Here is a 16,213-nt window from a genome sequence, read left to right as displayed (position 1 = left end):
TGATACAATCATATGATTTTGTTGTTTTTGTCATTGATATGGTCAGTTATGTTGATAGTTTTCTTAATACTAACTAGCTCTGCATTCCTTATATAAATGTCACCTGGTCATAGTGTATGACCTTTGTGATCTATTGATGTAATCTTCTTGCTTTTATTTTGTTAATTTTTTTGCACCAATATGCATTAAGGATATTGGTCTATAGTTTTCTCTCTCTGTTTTTATTCTCAAAACCAAATTTGTGTCTTAAGAGGAATTTGGTAGAATTACTTCTTTGTTTTATTTTTTATTTTTTTTTCTGTTTTTATACTTTGTTTTATTATTTCTTGATGTCTTATGGAATCATTTGTTTCTACTTTCTCAATTATAATTTTTGAGTTTTATATTCTTCAGTGTGCTTTTGTACCTCTTTTTTCATTTGGCAAATTCGCTTTTTGAATGTTATTTTCTTTAGTTTTTGTGCCTCTTTTAACAAGTTGTTGTTTGTTTGTTTTTTTGTAATTTTCTTCCTTCACTTTCATTTCTTTCTTTATTTTTTCTACCATTCTTATTTGATTTTGAAAGTTAATTTTATCTCTTCCAGGAATTCTTGAAACATTTGTGTTCGAATCACATAATTTCTTTGATGCTTTACTTGTAGCTGTTTTGACTCCATTGTCTTCTTCACTATTTGTGTCTTGATCTTCTTTGTCACCATAGTAAATTTTTACATTTAGATTCTCTTTTTGTTGTTTGTTCATTTTCCCACCCTATTTCTTGATTTTGAACTTTATGTTAACTTTGGGCTCTGTTCCTGGTACAGGGGGTTAGGAGATCTCTTGTATCAATTATCAAGCATTTTAGCATTGCTCTTTCTGAGGGTCTGGGAGTTTTCACAGTGCTTCCAAGGTTGTGTGATTTGTGAAGAGGTGTAGTCACTATTCTCTTGGACTACACTCTGGTTCTTATCCAGGAAGGACCCAGATCCTTTGGAATTGCAATCAATAGTGCTCCTTAGCCCCAACTCCTCTCTTGGGACCAGAAACAATACTGTTCCTCAGGGTCCCTGAAGTGGTACAGTCTCTCAGGGCTCCCACGCTTTCTTGACTGAAAGTGCTCCTCTCAGTTCTTGAAATGTGATCCACTAAGCCACCTGACCTCTCAGTGCTCTGAGAAAATCTCTAAGACAATCAGTTACTGCTGAACTGTTGATGTGTATTCATGGAGGATTGAGATACATAGATAAAATCACAAGGTCACAGGAAATAATAGCAATAAGAAAAGTGATTTAGGAGGCAGCTAGATGGCGCAGTGGTTAAAGCACTGGCCCTGAGTTCAGGAGTACCTGAGTTCAAATCTGGCCTCAGACACTTGACACTTACTAGTTGTGTGACCCTGGGCAAGTCACTTAACCCCCATTGCCTGCAAAAAAAATTTTAAAAGGTGATTTATTACTGGTTTACAAATAATGTTCATGTTCATTAGTCTATAATGAAAGTAGGATTATAGATCTAAAGCTGGAATACACCTTAGTTTCCATCTAGCTAAACCCTTTCATTTTGTAGATAAGCAAGCTGAAACCCACAGAGTGCAAGTGAGTTTTCCAAGGTTACCCAGTCAGTAAGAGTCAGAGGTGGGATTTGGTGAACACAGAAAACTATGCAATAAGTATAGGAGAATTAGAATGTGGTAGCCTTATTACAAAGATTATCCTCCACTTTACAATAAATCATCAACTGTGACTTAATAAAAGGCCAAAAAAAAGAATTTAAAGTAGTTATACAAATGTGAGTTTAGATGAAATTACAATGTGCTATAGCCAGACTTACTTGAAATATGTTAGATGAACAGAAAGCAAAAAATGCCTTCCGCTTACTTATAAGTATTTCTCATTACATTTCATTAATGTGTTCCTCTTGAATAAAATCAGTGTGATATTTGTGTATTGTTTATGAAAAATGAGAAGCTGCATGAATAAGACAAGGATGATTGTTAAATATTTCCTCTGAGGAATTGTATGAGATCAAGTCACATTGTAACCCACAAAAGCTAATAGCATTATGTTTCTAGCTTTGAAGCATCCAAGTCATAGTAGAAACCGAGCCATAATTAACAGAAAATTATAATGCACAAAATATAAGTCCAGTGTTCATTTGCTTGATTTTGTGGTGGTGTTCTCATTATATTTAAACATTTTAGAAACATAATTTGAAAAAGGAACTGGATATAACTGTAGAATTTTAATTAGCACTAACCAGCCATAATTATTATGATGCATAGAGACTTAAAAATAGATTTAGCCAGCACTGATTGTTCATGTTGAATTTTGTCAGAGGCGGCTGAGAAGAAAATGTTCAATATGTCTTCAGAAAACAATGGTTTGAGAGTTGAATCTAACAGTCAATTAGCTTCGGGACCTTTGGGAATTTATGTGACCTTTTAAGACTTCATTTGCTTGTAGTATTGAATCTAGGGTCAGACCTGTATTTGAATCCCTGCTCTGTCCCTTAATATCCATGTGACCTTTAAGAAGATATAACTTTTGGGGGCAGCTAGGTAGTGCAGTGGATAGAGCACCAGCCCTGGATTCAGGAGAACCTGAGTTCAAATCTGACCTCACACACTTGACACTTATTAGCTGTGTGACCTGGGCAAGTCACTTAACCCTCATTGCCCACAGGGGGTGGGGCAAGATATAACTTTCATCAACCCTTGCTTCTTTATATGTGAAATTAGAGAGTTGGAGTAGATGGTATTTAATGTCCCTTCCAAAATTACATCTAGGATCCAATTTGCTTTTGCTATCTCTTACTGTGGCTACAGATATCAAACTGATCATAAGGAATGTACGGTTCATATGCAATAGTACAATTTTGTTTGTTCATTTTATGGGGTGTTTTTTGTTTTGTTTTGTTTTTTGGTCTGGACCTATGATTTCAGCATCAGCATAGGGGACGCATTTAGAAACTCCTGTCCTGATACAGATTTTTCAGCTCATCTGCAATTTATAATGTAGAAGAATGACTTAGGACACAGTATCAAATTGATTTGCTCCTGGTCGCAGACTTATATATCTTAAGCAAGACTAAAGGCATGTTCTTTTGACTCTAAGGCAAAGAGCTTCCACTATACTATACTGCATCTATTATTTTATTTTATTTTTAATATTTAATCTTTTATTTTATTTTTTCTCACATGTAATTAAAAAAAAAAAAGAGTTCCTAATCCTCTAGCTCTTTCTGTCTCCTCCCCTCTCCTTGAGAAGGAAATCAATTTGAAAAACATCACATATGTACTAATCCTGCAAAAAAAAAAAAATTATATTAGCCATGCTCCAAAAGAAAACAGACAAAAAGAGAAAACGAAATTAAAACAGGATGCTTCACTTTTCCTATTTTTAATAATAATAAACATTTGTATTTAAATTTTGAGTTCCAAATTCTATCCCTCTCTCACTCCCTTCCCCCCTTCCTGAGGTGGTAAGCAATCAGATCTAGTTTATACGCACACAATTATGTAAAACATTATCATATTAGTAATTTTATACAAGAAAATTTGGATAAAAGAAAAAATGAAAGTGAAAAACAGCATGCTTAGTCTGTGTTCAATCAATATCAGTTCTTTTTTTGGAGGTGATAGCATGCTTCATCATTAGTCCTTTGGGAATGTCTTGGATCAACCACTGGATTACTGAGAATAGTTAAGTCAATCGAAGGTCTTCATCAAACAATATTGCTGTCACTGTCTACAACATTCTCCTGGTTCTGCTCATTTTACTATACATAAGTTCATACAAGTCTTTCCAAGTCTTACTGAAACCATCCTGCTTGTCATTTCTTATATTCCCAGTCATATACCACAGCTTGTTTAGCCATTCTCCAATTGATGGGCAATTCCTTGATTTCCAATTCTTAGCCACCACAAAAAGAGCTGCTATAATTGTGTGTGTGTGTGTGTGTGTGTGTGTGTGTGTGTGCATGTGTACACAAATAGGCCTTTTTCTCTTTTTGGGATATCTTTGGGAAATAAACTTGGATGCAGACTCCAGTTTTTTCAGTGGAAGTGAATAGCATTTTTTAAATTGGAAATCCTTTATAATTGTCTTAAATCATAGTAGTGCTGGGAATGGTTGTCATTCACAGTTGATCATCATACAATATGACTTTTACTGTATATAATACTGTCCTGGTTCTGCTCACTTCACTGTGTATCACTTCATGTAAAGTCTTCCCAGGTCTTTATTTCTGAAGATATCTTGTGTGTCATTTCTTATTGCATAATTGTATTGTATGTTATTCATATAGAACAACTTATTTAGCCATTCCCCAGTTGATGGGCATCCCCTCAATTTCTATTTCTTTACCACTACAAAAAGAGCTGCTATAAATATTTATGTACATATAGGCCTTTTTCCTTTTTCTCTGATCCTTTTGTGTGATATACACCTAAGTAGTGGTATTCTGGGTTAGAGTATACATAGTTTTATAGCTCTTTGGGCCTAGTTCCAGATTGTTCTCCAGAATATTAGGAATAGTACACTACTCCACCAACTATGCATTAATTTCCATTATTTCACATTGTCTCCAACCTTTGTCTGTTTCTTTTCTGTTATTAGCTAATCTTATAGGTGTGAAATGGCACCTCAGAGTTGTTGTTTTTTTCAGAGTTGTTTTAATGTACATTTCTCTAATCTATAATGATCTAGAACATTTTTATATGACTATAGATAGCTTTGATTTCTTCATCTGAAAACTGTCTGTTCATATCCTTTGACTATCAGTTGGACAATGACTTGTATTCTTATAAATTTGACTCAATTCTCTATATATTGGAAATAAGGCCTTTATCAGAGAAACTTGCTGTAAAAATAAGTTTTTCCCAGTCTCTTGCTTTCTTTCTCCTCTTGGCAGCATTCTTTTGTTTGTGCAAAAGCTTGTTTTATAATCAAAATTACACAATTTCTATTTTTTAATGCTCTTTATCTCTTATTTGGTCATAAATTCTTTTCCTATTTCCCCCCTATAATCTAACAGTAAAATTTTCCATGCTACACTAATTTGCTTATATTACCCTTTTTGTCCAAACATGCACCCATTTTAACCTTATCTTAGTATAACATGGGAGATATTGGTCTTTATTTGCCTCCTACCAAACTGCTTTCCAGTTTTCCCCCAAATTTTTGTCAAATAGTGAGCTCTTGTCCCAAAAGCTGAGATCTTTGGGTTTATCAAACACTAGATGACTATAGTCATTTACTACTAAATCTTGTGTATGTAATGTATTGCACTAATGTATCACTCTATTTCTTAGCCAGTATTAGATGGTTTTGATAATCACAACTTTGTAAAATAGTTTGAGATCTCATACTGTCGTCACCTTCCCTTCACATCTTTTTCATTGATTTCCTTGATATTTTTTATCTTTTTTTCTTCCAGATGAATTTTGTTATTATATTTTCTAACTCTATAAAATAAATTTTGGGTAATTTGATTGACATAGCGCTGAACAATTAAATTAATTTATATAGAATTGTCATTTTTATTATATTGCACTGGCCTTTTCAAGAGCAATAAATATTTCTTGAATTGTTTAGTTCTGACTTTATTTGTGTGAAAAACATTTCGTAATTATGTTCCTATAGTTCCCTGTCCTAGGCTGGGCCCAAGTCAGGCCAGTCCCCAGTCCTCCCCTATATTGGGAAAGGGGGTATACTATTGTAAGTCATTCAATGGTTAACAGAAAAAAGAGCTCTGCTTAGCCATAGCAGGATGCTATTCAACAGTAATATTCTTTGAGAACCAAAGATGATACAGTTGAATGAAACTTCCATGCTTGAGTGACCCATCTTGAGCCACCTGCCAAGCATCAGAGACCCTAGAGGTTCTGGGGTATATCGTGTACTCAAGGGATATGACTCATTGTTAGATGAACCTTTATTACCCTGAGCCAACCAAGTCTTAGAGAACATCTTTATACCTTTTAAGGAAAAAGTGCCCTAACTTTAGCTGAGGCAAGGGGATATTGCTCTTATTTCACATCCTCCTCCTCCTCCTCCTTTTAAAATTATTTGCTCTATAGATTAACTGGCTGGATAGAGTATTCAGAAGTAACAATCACATTAAAACAGAATCAATAAAAATTTTTTAAAACATATTTTCCTAAAAAACCAGCTTTAAAGCAATTTATCATTTGCCAAATTCAATTTATAGATGTTAATGCTGATAGAATGAAGGTCATAGAGTATAGTATATTTTGTTATAACATCTCTAAAATTACTGATCCTGATAATACAGACTTTTTAGAAGTATAGTCCTGTAAATCCTCAATTTAAACTCAAAGTGAAGCAAAAATTACCAGCATTGGATTCACTTTATATAAAATATGTTGAATATATCTATATATCTATATCTATATCTATATATGATCAGATAAAATAATTCATCGTGTTTATAGATAAGAAATTCCACCATGACTTAAATAGTGTTAATAATGTTTAGAGAGCAAGTAGAATTCTGATATTCACTCTTTTTTTTCAGATAAAACCCAGGTTGCATTACCTATGTGTGTTTTGGCAGTCTTGGCTAGTAGACATGCCAAGCATTTCTCTTCCAACTCATCTCTACTTAATATCATCAGACTTGTCAATTGTACCAGATGACCCCCCCTCATGCACACACTGAAATGTTAGAGTAGAATGTATGGGAGGAGGGTTCAAAAACTGCCACCTCAAGAGTTGGTTTCAGTTTCTCCTCAGTCCCTTAAATTCTTAAATTAAACTTCCATAGACATTGCTATCTTTATATATACAGAACATGTTCCATGTCTTCTCTCATGGGAGCATTTGGCAAGGCACGTTCTACCACAGAAGCTGTCCTTTTGTCATTTGGTTGAGTAATTACCATTTTTTCAATGACTACTTTTCTCTCCTGGGCAGGTAGGTGGCACAGTGGATAAAGTGCTGGGCTTGGAATCAGGAAATTCTCATCTTTCTGAGTTCAAATCTGGCCTTAGATTCTTACTAGCTATGTGACCCTGGGAAAGTCACTTAACTCTGCCTCCTTTTCCTCATCTGGAAAAAAAGCTGGAGAAGGAAATGTCAAACCATTCCAGTGTTTTTGCCAACAAAACCACAAGTGGGATCACAGAGACTCAGACATGACTGAAAGATGACTTAACAACATTTTTCTCTCCTGCTTCTGTTTTTTTCTTATTCCATAAAAAATAGTCTCTAGCTCTTTAAATACATACATTATATATATATACACACATATATATATATACTATATATATATAATATATATGTATATATTTTGGGGGGGGGCAGCTAGGTGGTACAGTGGATAGAGTACTGGCCCTGGATTCAGGAATACCTGAGTTCAAATCTGGCCTCAGACACTTGACACTTACTAGCTGTGTGACCCTGGGTAAGTCACTTAACCCTCATTGCCCTGCAAAAAAAAATAGAAATTTTTTTTTTAATTTTTAATTTTTTGGCAGGGCAATGAGGGTTAAGTGACTTGCCCAGGGTCACACAGCTAGTAAGTGTCAAGTGTCCGAAGCCAGATTTGAACTCAGGTCCTCCTGGATTCAGGGCCGGTGTTTTATCCACTGCACCACCAACCTACCCGCTAAATATATTTTTAAGCTGGGAGTAAATGCCAAATTGTTGATATTGCAATGCCAATTTAAGTTTTTTAGTCAAATAGTTCAATACAATGATTTCCAATCTTTACTGAAGCTCCCTTACATCTTTTATATATGACACAACTTTGGTGTGAGAAGCAGTATGGTATAGTGGATAGAGGATTGGCCTTAGAATGAGGAAGGACAGGATTCAGGCCCTGTTTTTTATACATAATGATTATATGCCTATGGGAAACTCATAACCTCTTGTTTTCATAGGCAGTTCCCTCACACTTCAAGTAAGTTTCAGAGGCATTAGACTCACAGCTATAGAGCTCCAATGCACTTCAGAGGTCATCTATTTCAGTGTCCTCATATTACAAATGGAAGAGGAAACTGAGGTCCATAGAGGCTAAGTGTCTCACCCCAGGTTATCTAGAGAGTGTCAAAGGTGGTTTTTAAACCAAATTCCTCTGATCCAAAACAGTGCACTATACACACTGTCATTAACTGTAGTGGTAGAGTTTCTTCACAAAGAGGCAGTTTTGGGGTTAGTTTTTTATTTTTTTTTTTGTGGGAGTGGGGTGGGGGGCAGGTCGGGAAAGGAAGGTTTGAGTTGTGATTTTACTGATTCCATTGGGGAACTCCTGGGGAAGAACTTGGCTCTTTCCACCAGTGAGTTTCCTATGCCGATGAAATCATGGTTTCAGTTAAAAAACAACAATCAAGTCCAAGTTATGCCATCCTTTTTTCCTTTAGCTGTCTTTTTAACCATGGTGTATCAAGTTGCTATAAGAGCTCACTGTACTTTGCATGACTTCTCATGAGAACTCAGTGTTCCAACATGACTTTGCTGATGGCACAGAGGGCAATCAGAGCAGCACAGAAGTTGACACTGTGTACAGTATCTCATTTCCCATTCATGTAAATTTTTCCTGTTCACTTACTATACTTCTTGCTCACATCCTCATGGAAAAAAAAAACAACGTAAAGTGGATTTCACTGTATAAATTCTGAATGAGGAAGTCTAGTTTATTGAAATAAATAACCATGCAGAGATTTTTTTGCATGTGTCCCCAAAGAGACTAAAGGTCAGAGAAGTAAGAGTCCTTTAGATTGTCTTTCCCTCATTTTTCCATGACTCAATTAAAATCTTCATAGAGTACATTCTTACCATGCATTCTTTGCATACTTCTTTGTCCCCAGGACATCAGCTTCAATCTACAATGTTCTCAAGTATTCTCTCTGTTTGCAACTTAACATTTAAGTACATATATTAAAATAATTTGTAACATGAGGTTTGCTTTCGGAGGAAGACTCATGGCTGAGAGATTTCAGAACTGATTATTGATAGACTGTTGCTGTCCTAAGTGAATCATTCAGGAAGTTCAAATCTTGTATTTCACTTACTTTGGTATCTAATTTCTCCTGCTTGTGTCCTGAGGAATTCAAATGTGGAGACTTCATATATAATTGCTCCAATTGCATGATGTAATTCTCATGTTGCTCGGTGGGGTTGGGGGGGGGGAGAGGGTAGAGATGGAGAGAAGGAAAAACCTTCATTTAAGCAGGATGTTTCTTCCCCATCTGCCAATTGAAGTTTCTGAGCTGTGTTTTAATGAACTCATTGGCCAAGACAATTCTTTATCATTATTTTTTTAAGGCTTACTTGTAAAAAATGATTTGTCTATCTCCACCTCCCCATTCTGAAGGAGATTGAATGAATTTTTTCTAATGTGCATAAGTTAAAAATCAATCAACAAATATTAATTAAATGACTACTACATACCAAGTAGGGACACGAGTACAAAAGGGAAATTGTCCCTTTTCTCAGTTTCCCTTTTTTTTTCTTTTGCAGGGCAATGAATGTTAAGTGAGTTGCCCAATATAACACAGATAGTAAGTCAGTTTCCATTCTAATGGGGGGAACAATACATGCAAGGTCAGTTGAATTGTGCATGGAGAATTAGAAATACACAAAAACCATGAAGGATTGAAAATTAGGACATATCCTATAAGTATCTACTGACTAAAGTTTTTGAGGTCATATGACAAAATTATTTAGAAAAAAATGTAATATTTGGACACATGCTTATAAAATAATTGGTAAGCAAAAAGTGTGCTCAGTAGTTTCAAATTGCTAAAGTAATCAAAATGTGGATGAAATCATTTGTCCCTAACCACCAGACAATCAGCAGAGGAAATTTTGCTTCACTGAATATGCTTTCTGTAATCCAAAGTATATTTTCCTTTGGTCTAGTACATTATAGAACTTGGTTGTGATGCTAATGTTTGCAAAGCTTGCTACAGTTGATTAATGAAAGAAAAAGAGTTGATATTCTCATCGTCCTTTCTCGCATGTTCTCCATACTTCACTTCATCTTGTAATAAACATATCATCCCAGCATGGAGCACAGAAATGGTCAGATTTGTTTTATACTGGATACAATCTTGGAAATAGATACTGCTTCCTACTGGTTCTTCAACCTATAGGCATTGTCCTCCGTGAGAGGCAACATGCTGCTCTATAAATCCTCAAATCAGCAGCTGCTTTGCACCGAGCAGGGAACAGCTCAATGATGGATGCTGCTCACTCCAGCAAGCTGCCATCAAGGTTGTTGACCAGGGTGCAGCGCGAGCTGTCAGGCTTGCTTTCTGAACTCTCTTAACAAAGATGTATCAATAATAGCAACTATTTGCATTTCTTTTTATTTCTCAAACTCTCTTTCCTTCCTGGTGTGTGTTTGTGTGGATGGGGATGAAGGTGTGTCATTACAAATACTAGGTGTGTTTAATTATCAGTAATCATGTTAATAGAGTGTACTGTGAACATTGTAAGAAATTTTTTCCCTTCCTCAGATTTTGCATGATATTTTGTACTTTTATCATATACTTGGATTTTATTTTCTGTTATTTATACAACTCTCCCAATTGCCAAGTGTTTATTTTAGATAGATCTTGCAAATATTTATAAATATGTCTTTTCTCCCTAGATAAAAATGTAAGCTTCTTACAGACTATTTCATTTTTTATCTTTGTATCTCTAGCACCAAGCACAGTTCCTTGTACATAGTAGATACTTAACAAATTCTTATTATTTACTCCCCATATTAAGTATTGTAAGTTCTTGATCAAAGGAACAGGTAATATTTATCCTTATGTTTCCACTAATGGCTAGCATAGTGCCTCATAGAAATGATAAGGGACAGGAATAGGGACTGCACCTATAATTTAACATGTATTGGAAACTCCTAGATGGAAAAACTCCCTCTACTAAAGAAGGGCAACACCTCCTCTACAATTTATCTTAGAAAGTTGCCAAAGGCACAGAGAGGTTAAGTGAATTGCCCTTAGTCACACAGCCAATATGTGTCTGATAGGATTGAAGCTTAGGGCTTCTTGATTTTGAGGTTTGCTCTTTACTTGTGCTATATCACACTGCCTCTTGTTTGTAGGGAGGAGGGATTTAATATATATTGTTGAATTCCTGCTTCACTAGATCTAGGTAAAATGATTGTCAGTGTGGGAAGTTGAACAGTTACTGTAACTTAGCTTAACAGTGCCTTCAGAAGATGTTTTGGTAAACTTTAGGACAGGGACATTTTTAAAATTTTGGGCTTCATATATCTGGCACCTGGCACTTCCTTGCACATAGTAAGTATTTAATATCCCTAGTGCTTAAAACATAGTTAGTACTTAATACTTGAAGTTGGATGAATGGGGCATATGCAATTAAAGGAGAGTTAGACATAAAGGGTAGCATTTAAAATATCTGTAACACAAGACTAGCATGCTTTTTAAGACAGTTATGTATTTAAACAATACATTTTATTTATATTCTCAGAAATAATGTATTCTCCCTTTTCTGCCTAAAATATTTTAATTTTGCAGAGAACCTGTTCAAACTTGAACAAAGTATTCTAGAGTTCGTTTCAATCATTAATGATGATCATTAATTCCACTAAAGTTATAATGTAATTTGATTTCCAAGTAAGAGCTGAAAGATGAAAAGCAGTATTTCTAATTTTTAGTTTCTTTGATATGGAGTGAGGAAGCAGGAAGACAGGGTGCAGTTGTGTGATAGGAGATTATGAACAATTCTTTTTTATTGTGGTTAGTAATAATTTATAACCATATTTTATGTTTTCACATAATCTCCAACAAGCAAATGCTAATTTTCATGGAGAATCTAATTTAAGGTCTACGAAGATAAAAGTGTCTTCAATGACAACTTTAATTGTGATGATAGCAACTAGAAAACCAAGAGGAAATCTAAATCTCTCTTAATCCGGGCTCAATCTCTTGATTTTAGAGTCAAAGATATTATCTACTGAAAAGCAAAGGAAGCAAGAAAGCATTTAGAACATATTTTCCCTGGGATTTCACCGTAGGACTTTCAAGAAGCAACAACCACATGGGGATGTGTAGAAGACAAGTGTGTAATCAAATCATCAGCCTGCTGTGGAGTGTGGATTGTGGGTCAAGTGTGAAAGACAAAACCACTTTCTTCGGCCACTCCATGGAACTTTCTCATTTCCTGAACAGCATTAGCACCTACTTTTGGAGATTAATTTATTCAATTAACACTTATTAACTGCCCAGGAGTCCCGCAACACTCTCCTAGTCTCTGTTTGAGACTGGAGCCTCAAAAGCTCCTCACATGCATGATTACTTATTTAAATGAACCTCAGTCAGACCCAATCTGCATCAAAACTGAAAGCACAGAATTTCCAATTGTGTGAACACATGTCTACTTGAGGCAGGTATGTAAAATCACCCCATCTGTAGTAATGTTCAGTAACTACCAAGATGTGTGGAAATCAAAAGTCTGACTTCAGCTTACACATTATTGGCCACATAGATAGGTAGAATGAGAAAATGTGCTAAAGATTGTTCTGGAGAAGATGCAACTTAATAGACAATTTCAAACACATGTGGTTTGTATGCCTTAGGATACAGATATTCTAGAAAATGCTTTGCGTGCATTCCCTGGGGACTGAAAGCTCTGAAGAGCCATTGAAATACCCCTGGATGAATTAGGATTCAACAGTGAAACTCCACCAGATGGGGAGGGGGGAATTCTTCTCTTTCCCCAGTTGAGTTCTCTAATGTTGACAGTGAAAATTACAATAGCAGCAGGCTGACCCAGTGTATAGATCTCATCCATACGCCACTGTTTTGCAAACATATGGTATACAATCACCATGGTTAAAAACCACCAGACAGAAAAATTATAAAAACATGTCGTTCTAAGCATCTGATATCTTCGTGATCCTATGGCTGATATGAAACATCTCTTGAAACAATAGATTATTGTTTTCTAGGCCTTTTGCCTGCATTCCTCAACACCAAATATGAATGAAACTATGTAAAATGAATCAAGGGCCTTCATCAAATGAAATACAGTGAGAAAAGCCACCTATTTGTGATACATTGGTTGGGTTTATTGCATTGTTAAGGTACTTATTTATGTGTAGAATTCTTTGTCCAATTCAAGTCCATGGTAAGAAAATTAAGACAATTGAAATTAGCACAGTAAGGTCATATTGTTAGGCATGACTTTTTACTGTGGGTTCTTGTTCCTGTATGATGTTAATAACAGATGTACACTTTTGCCTCACCCATCTTAGTGGGAATTTCCTTTCATGTGTCACGTAGTTGTCAAGTTTTCAACACTATTATATTCCCCAGTATTCCCAATGGATGGACAGTCTCCATGCCATTCTCCAAAGGGCATCCAATGTAATTACAGTGATGTTCAAAGACACTGAACCATTTTAGTTTCAATTATAAGTCTATTGGCATATCTACAACTCACCTGCTGTTTGACTCAGGGTGAGTCACTTTACATTTCAGTGTCTCAAAATATAACTCTTTAAAATGGGCAATTGATACTAACTCATGTTTGGAGATCCTCCTGGAAATGAAAATCCACATGCCTGAGGTATGATTCACTTCATATTATGAGAGGCAGCTGTTGTCTGTATGAAAGGCATTACCTAACAGAAGTGAAAGCTTCCATTTTCTCTAAAAAAAAATGCTTAAAAATTTTTAAATGGGTGCATGTTCTCATTCTCCCTTACACTCAATAATGGAGTGAGCTTGATGAAAACTTGAACTCCATATATTTTTGGTAGATATCACCATGGTAGACATTTTACATGTGCTTGGAGGAAGAGGGGGAGAAAGAGAATTGGCAAATATAAGCCATGCCTTTTGTCCTTGTAAAGGTTATCATTTGTTTAGAATTAAGATGTCATACAAAACTGAGAGCAACAAGAAATCATAGGTGCTCTAACAGTTCAAATAGCTGTGAATTGAGAATTATGGTTTAAGATCACAGGATTATAGATATGAAAGGGATGTCAGAGGGAGGGGAGAGAACAAGTACTTGTTAAGTACCTACTATATTTTGGGCACTGTGCTATGCACTATCCAAATTTTCTTCTTGTGACAACCCTATAGAGTAGGAGATATTATTCCCATTTTAAAGTTGAAGAAACTGAGGCAAACAGTCGTTAGTGACTTCCTTACAGTTATGTCTTTTCCTGAAATTTGAACTCAGGTATTGACTCTAGTTCTGAGTCTATGCCCTACAGTGTGTAGCTGCTCTCAAATACATTGCCATCATTTTACAGATGTGGAAACTGAGACACAAGGAGATTTAGTGACTGGTCTAATATCACAGAGATAATAAGCTATCTAAGGGAAGATTTGAACTCAAGTCCTTTGATTGTGGAACCAGAGCCTTTTTCTGTTGTTGTTTTTTTCTTTTTTTCCATTCTATCATGTATAGTTGGGGAAGACTTAATGTAGAAGGTAGATTTTTCTTTTTTAAAACACAAATACTTTTAATTGTAATTTGAAGGTCTTGATTTTCTACCTCCCCCAACTCTGTATTCTACCCAATGAGAAGGCAAGAAAAACAAAACATATTACAAATATGTATAGTAGTGCAAATCAAATTTCTGCACTAGCTATGTTTTTAAAAAAAACACAAGAGAAAAAAAAAATGTTTCAGTCTGTACTCTGAGTCCATTAAGTTTTCTATCTGCAGGTGAATATAATTTTTCCTTTAGATTTGTGATGGGGTCATTGTATTGATCAGAATTATCACGGCTTTCAAAGTTCATTATCTTTATAATATTGCTATTACTGTGTAGATTGTTCTCCTGATTCTGTTCACTTTGCATCACTTTTTGTCTTCCCAGTTTTTCGGAAACAAGCCCCTTCATTGTCTTAAAACAAAATAGTATTCCATAAAATTCATATACCAGAATATGTCCATTCTTCCCCAATTAATGAGTATATCTTCAGTTTCCAATTCTTTGCTAACACAAAAGTTATGAGTATTTTGTACATATTAGTTTTTTTTCTCTTTCTCTGCTATTCTTAAGGTATAAATTTTGTAGCAGTATTTTTCAGGGCGGGGCAGGGCAATGAGGGCTAAGTGATTTGCCCAGGGTCACACAGCTAGTAAGTGTCAAGTATCTTAGGTCAAATTTGAACTCAAGTCCTCCTGACTCCAGGGTTGGTGCTTTATCCGCTGTACCATCTAGCTACCCCCTTGTAGCAGTATTTTTGGATTAAAGTCCATGTACAATTGAGCAGTTTTTTGAGCAAAATGAGGAGGTGGGCTTTTTCTGAGCACCTTACAGGTTCCCAAGAAGCGGGGCAGTAGAATCAAAACTATATTTGATTTGTAGTTTCAGTATTTAAAATAGAGTGTTAGACCCATTATGTCAGTAATTATCAGCAATTATTGACAATGTCAGTAATTCAGTTGGGAGTAAATATTGGCTTCTCTTCTAATCTCTTCCCCTTCATTTTCTATTCCAACAAGGCTAGCCTAGCTAGTTACTATTTGTAATTTATGATAAGAGAAATTAATGACACAGAAAAACATGGTATGTTGAATAATCAGGAAGTGAGAATGAGTAACACTTTTGGAAGGAAGTTACCTGCTTAGAAAAGAAGGTTCATTTTGGAGAGTACCAAGAAATAAGTTTGAATGAAGGATGTGGACGTCCTCTAAAATTCTATTCGATATCTCATCAAATTATAAAGGTCCTTGAAGGCTATATCAGTGAAATGCAAAATCCTACATGTCCTATCAAGTTGGAAATGATTCAAGTAGGGGCCTAGACCAAATGCTATGTCTTTTATCCATGGATCAGCCTTTTTAAATTCAAAGATGCTCATTATAAGAAATATAGCTACCAGATATTGAATTATTTCGGTCAAAGCAGTTCATAAACACCATTTAATAAGGCAAAGAAAAATTATATAAAATCAGTGGGTTTTTAGGATAAATCATGCATATCTTTGGAAATGTTGAAGTAAGGAAAGGATAAAACCAAATTATGAAAGACTTTTTAAAATTGAGGAAGATTTCAGGTTTTTCAGAAGCAATCTTGGCCTATGTACAGACCATAAATGTCTCAATATACTGACATTTATCAAAAAACCTTAGAATCCTCCTAATCTTTCCTCACTCTGATCCTGTCTCAGCCATAATATCCAACTAGTAACAAAATCTTGTCTAAATACCATAATAATGCTCATATCCATGCCTATGTTCATTTTTCTCTACTCACAGTCTCCATCATAC

The sequence above is a fragment of the Dromiciops gliroides genome, chromosome 5 (genome assembly GCF_019393635.1).
Source record: "Dromiciops gliroides isolate mDroGli1 chromosome 5, mDroGli1.pri, whole genome shotgun sequence".
Taxonomy (NCBI): domain Eukaryota; kingdom Metazoa; phylum Chordata; class Mammalia; order Microbiotheria; family Microbiotheriidae; genus Dromiciops; species Dromiciops gliroides.
This window is presented reverse-complemented; position numbering follows the sequence as displayed.